The sequence below is a fragment of the Chionomys nivalis genome, chromosome 1 (assembly GCF_950005125.1).
Source record: "Chionomys nivalis chromosome 1, mChiNiv1.1, whole genome shotgun sequence".
NCBI lineage: Eukaryota > Metazoa > Chordata > Mammalia > Rodentia > Cricetidae > Chionomys > Chionomys nivalis.
The window spans coordinates 4,529,566-4,535,129 of record NC_080086.1 but is presented as its reverse complement, the minus strand read 5'-3'; positions in this window follow the sequence as shown (position 1 = coordinate 4,535,129).

The window sequence follows — 5,564 nt, the reverse complement described above, 5'->3', positions numbered from 1 at the left end:
GGTATTCTCAGTGATAAGCAGAGACGTGACCAGAAGCTTCTTTTTTTTTTTTTTAAATATTTATTTGTTTATTATGTATACAATGTTCTGTCTGTGTGTATGCCTGAAGGCCAGAAGAGGGCACCAGACCTCATTACAGATGGTTGTGAGCCACCATGTGGTTGCTGGGAATTGAACTCAGGACCTTTGGAAGAGCAGGCAATGCTCTTAACCACTGAGCCATCTCTCCAGCCCCGACCAGAAGCTTCTTTAAATTTCAACCTTATAATGATAAACTTGAACTTAATTGTAAACATTATTTTGAGTAAGGCAAACGTGGTATTAATTGTACCATGGGGGCTGGGGAGGCTGCTCGGTGGTAAGGACACCTGCCACCAAGCCTGAGGACCCGAGTTCCACTCCTAGAACCCACATGCTGGGGAAGAAGAGCCACCCATAAATCTTCCTCCAGCCTCCCCTGGCACACAAACATACTAAATATACAAAAGCTCTACTGTCGTGAAGATTTTCTTTGCTTTCTTCAATCCTTTTTGTACATCATTTATTCTCCCACCCAACCCCCACTTTGAGACAGGGTCTCTCTCACTCTGCGACCCACACACGTCTAGAACTCACTGTGTAGCTGAGCTGGTCTCAGGCGTACATCAGTCCTCTTGCCTCCCGTGTCCAAGAGCTGTCCGGCTCAGTGAATTACTTCTTGTCCCTGTTTATTTGTGGTGCTGGTATTAAACCTGGGGCCTCTTGCACCTCAGGACACAAGGCCAGTGCTTTACCCCTGAGCTATATCCAAAGCCCAAAAGGGAAATTTAATGCTTTAACCTACATCTGAAGTTAGAGGAGGCCGCTCGCCTCCTAAACCATACTGCATCTTCCATTTACAGATAACTTTTCTCTCCTCACCTAACTTGCCCCTGAGTCTTTATTACTGAGTCACAGGGAAGGAAGCCCAGGGTAGGGCAGGGGACACGAATTCCTAACACCAAATGAGTTTTGAGAAGTTTAGCGCTGTTGTCTTGGGAAGCAATCAAATTGAAATGGTTTCTAGAGGTGTTCATCCATCCAACCACAGAATATGAATGAAGATCAATACACATTTATAAAAGACAGTTACACACAGTGGGGGGCGGGCAGGTTTAGGGAAGCCCATGCCATGTTCAGAGTGATCCAGGCTATGAAGAAAAGCAAACTTAAGGGCTGCTGGGCTGGTGTACACATTGCCTGCTGTTGCTTAAGAAAGGCCAGTCTAGAGTGGTATCTGAATAAAAACAAAAAGCAGGGAGGATGTCAGGTTTAGTGATCCAGATACTTTGGTGGGAGAGGGCACAGGTGTTGCAGACAGGAGAACGGGCAAGTGGAGACTTTATGATCAGGAAATAGTCCTCAAGAGCAGCCAGGAAGTGGGGTGGGGGAGGCAAGGGCCAGGGGATGGATGAACTAGCTAGACAGGGATTGCATCATCATCTTGTCTTCTTCCTAAGAGTCAGGTGGAAAAATCACAGGCAAAGAGATATGCTCACCGATTGGCAAAAATAGCAACTGATTGGCAAAGGTCACAGGGACTTGAGGGACTCAGCTGTCAACACCAGAAGGGATCGAGTTTGCACGGTCCAGACTGTCTGAAACGGAATTAAACGTTTTTGACCCTTTCATATTAACTGTCTCGGGCAAGCAGTCTTCCCTGTGTGTGGAAGGAAGGGCACCATTCAAAATCAACCTCCAGGAAATCCTGCAGATGCATCAGTAGAAGAAAACTCAAAGCCTTGAGGTTCATTAATGCCTGTCTCCAGGGTGGCATTCCTGCATCCTTCAAACCACAGCATCGCCCGACCTGTCCAAATATCACTATTGTCTGAAATCATTTCCCATCACATGACCGAAGCCTAATCTGCATGGAGGTGATGGTGCAGGAATAGCCTTGTAGCACCCTGGGGAGAATTATGTTAAAAGCATTAACCCTCCCCGTAACATCTCCAATTCGTTCATTTGGGGCCATTTATAAATGTAGTGCAGGAAGTATTATATAATCAAATAATACGGTCACTTCAAAAAGCCGAAGTCTGAGACCAGATCACTTTTCCTGGAGGGATTGGTAAATAACTCTTTAATATATAATGTAAGAGAACAACCCATCTCTTCATTCTACCCATCAGGCAAAATTCATTCATTATACTCCCGCCTGCCTCTCGTTAGTAGGAATTCGATTTACTAATTGGCACGTGAGATCAATGCAAGGCAGGCCAGGGCTGCCGGGACCAGCTTGGCTTCAGCACTTACTCCGTGCTCCCCAAACCAGGAAGGCTGAGAAAATGCTGCGTCATCAGCTGCAGGAGCCCGAGTGCCCCAAGGCCCGCGCAAGCGCAATGGGCAACACACCCCCCCTCACGTGCGGCTCAGCGTGCGCAGAGACACGTGTGGAAGCACGCGACCATGCATGGCCCAGAGTGCTGCTGTACTGTGAAGGGGGGGGGATGACATCATCCCCAGTCTTGTCGCTAGGCAACCGGAGAAGGCGTCTTCCTGCCTTGATATAAGCAGCTCCAAAGGCTGAGAAGAGACCACTGTGCCCCTTCCGAATGGAATGAATGAATATGCAAACCCGAAGCTCAGCGGAGTGTTACTACACCCTGTGTGTCTGCAGAGCACCTAGGAGCGTCGACACATGCAATCAGGTTTTCCTATCTGTTTGGCAACATGCGGTTACAAATTATAGTATTGCCCCGGATAGTTCACACATGAAAACAGAGTTCTCCCTGGGTAGCCTGTTCAATCTGGAGTCTGGGTAACACCATGGTTTACAGCGTTCCTGACGCCCAGAGCAACCCAGGCCTGACTCTTGGAGGGGAATTCAGACAGCTACTCCTGGGAAGCTGTGAGGCAGCAGGAAAACCACGCAGGGAACCAGAGTTCATCACTGAGGAAGCCCACTACCCCTGTCCATACCCTCATGGAAAGGGCCTGGAAACCTAACCCCAGCTAAAGCGTGTGTGTGTGTGTGTGTGTGTGTGTGTGTGTGTGTGTACTGCAGGGGGCTGGGAGATGACTCAGGGCTAGAGTACTTGCCTTGGATGCCACAGGCTCTGAGCTCAATCCCCATCGCCTCAAAACCAACCAAATAAATAAATAAATGCATCCCAATGTTGATTGTATGTACACACACACACACACACGAGTAGACATGGCTACCATTTTAGCCAAGTCTGTGGTTCAATAGTTTGCATCTCATGAAGTCTGAATCCAGCCTAGATTGTAATAGACTCCTTCCCCACAACCACCAGGAAAAACGAAAACAAGAAGCTATAGAAATGGTTCAGTAATTAAGAGCATGTATTGCTCTTCCAAAGGATGGAATTCCATTTCCAGCACCCATGCTGGGTGGCTCACAAGCACTTCTACCTTCAGCTCCAGCTCCCAGGGATCCAATGCTCTTTTCGGGTTTGTGGGCATCTGCACTTAGGAACTATACACATGCACATACAAACGCATAAATTCAAAAGGCATTAAAAACAAAATGAAAAAAAAATCCATGTCCTTCCTTTCTTTCCTATTTGCTCAAACCCTTTCCCAGCTCTGGGTTGTTTGGTCGCTAGTCCCTTCAGCCAGAAGCTCTCAGCTGAGGGAGGGCCACAGGAAAGAGGCAAACAAACCAGATCACCGCCTGCAGACTTGAAAACCAGGAGCTACACATTTCTGGATGTCCCCCAAAAAGTGAGGGGACAAGAGAATGGAATGCTGGAAGGGCCTCTGAAACCGATTTCTTGGGATTTCATCTCTCGGGAGCTGCTGTTGCAGAGGTGACTGCAGGGCCGGCCATCTCTTCCCTTCCAGCACTGCTTCCAGTTAGCACACTACTGCTCTTAAGGGCCCTTGTGGCCTAGCTCAGCTCACTCCAGGGCAAAACCTAACTCTCCTCATTCAAACCCGGCGGTGGCACACACTTTTAATCTGCACTCAGAAGGCAGAGGCAGGCAGATCTCTGTGAGTTTGAGACCAGCCTGGCCTACAGCATGAGTTCCTGGGCAGCTAGGGCTGTTACACAGCGAAACCCTGCCAAGAAAGGAAAGAAAGGAAAGAAGGAAGGAAGGAAGGAAGGAAGGAAGGAAGGAAGGAAGGAAGGAAGGAAGGAAGGAAGGAAGGAAGGAAAGAAAGAACAAAAATAAAATAAAAAAAAAACTCATGTTGTAATAGTATAAAGAACAGTAAATTCTGAGCCAAAAATCCAGTTCCAATCTTGGTGGTCCTCAAGGTTGCTTGCCTGTGCCCCCCCCACCCCCAAGTTTTTGAACAAGGAGTCATTCAGATGCCGATTTCCTCTTTTCTTACTGAGTGGAGAACTGGCCATCAATTTCTTCTGTGAAGGGAGAGAAGTCACCAAGGAATTTCTGTTTGTTTTGTGTGTTTGCTTAGAACAGAGGCCCCACAGAGGCCAGGCAGAGCCAACTGGCTGTGCTTTCTCTTTCTGCACACACCAGGGCACCTGCCATCTCCCACTACAGGAGGAAGCGTCCGGACCCCAGTCCCTTCCCACAGGAGCTGCTGAAGCTAAGGCCAACAGGGAGGCCAAGGTCTCGAGAGAGAGCAGTCAGGACATCCTCCCTTCGACCTCAAGTTTAATATAACTTATGGAACTGAAAGCAGCACGAAACTCGCAGGTCAGAGTCTCCGCATGAACGCTGTCCACTCTGCAACGCCCAGTCACTCCCCTGAGTCTTCTCCCACCACCCAGAGGAAGCCAGCGAACCTCAGCCCCAGCACGTCATGCACCATTGCAGAACACTTGCTAGGCTGCTGTGCCTTTTGTCTGCTGAGTCTAGTTCTACGACCCCGTGACACTGAGACCCCCGAGGTTATCGCTGATCCTCCAGCACTTACCAGGCCTCTTACATAAAACACGAGCAGAACAAATGCATGGCTCCCCGGACTTATTCTCTGGAGCCTGTATGTGCAAAAGGAAAAGGAGTGTGTGCACTGGGCCCGGAGCTTCTCCCCAGAGGCTCTGCCATGGGTGTGTCTGAATACAACAACGGCCCACACACCCACCCTGACAGTGTCTACAAAGTTCTTGCTGGACCTGAACTCAGCATGTTCAACGTCTAGGTGTTACAACCTAGACAAGGGGTCCAGAGTCACCCATGAATGGAAATGCCCAATGGGTCTTCATGAATTCCGTTCTCACTGACCTGAAAGAAAGAATACAGCCAATCGGGTAACTTCTAACAGGAGAATGCTATCTTGTTTGCTATCGTCCGAAACCGCTGGCAAGTGGATTTTACTTTTACATAAGGAAATAATGAAAACGTACATAAAGTACCTAGAGATCTCAAATAATCCGATGGGGAACACTGCTGAAAACCGGTAGTTTCAGAAAACAGAAAGAGACAGCTCGTGGAAGAACCCACCGCTGAGAATATAAACTCGCAATTTGCTTACAGCAAAGCCCTAGGGGCCTCTCTCTGTATGAAGCTGTTTACTCTCCTTTCAGACACTCGTTGCAAACGGGTGTGGTTCTGTCCCAGCCCACAGTAAATGAGTACCGAATCTGGTAGCCATCGGAGGTGGCTTTCTAA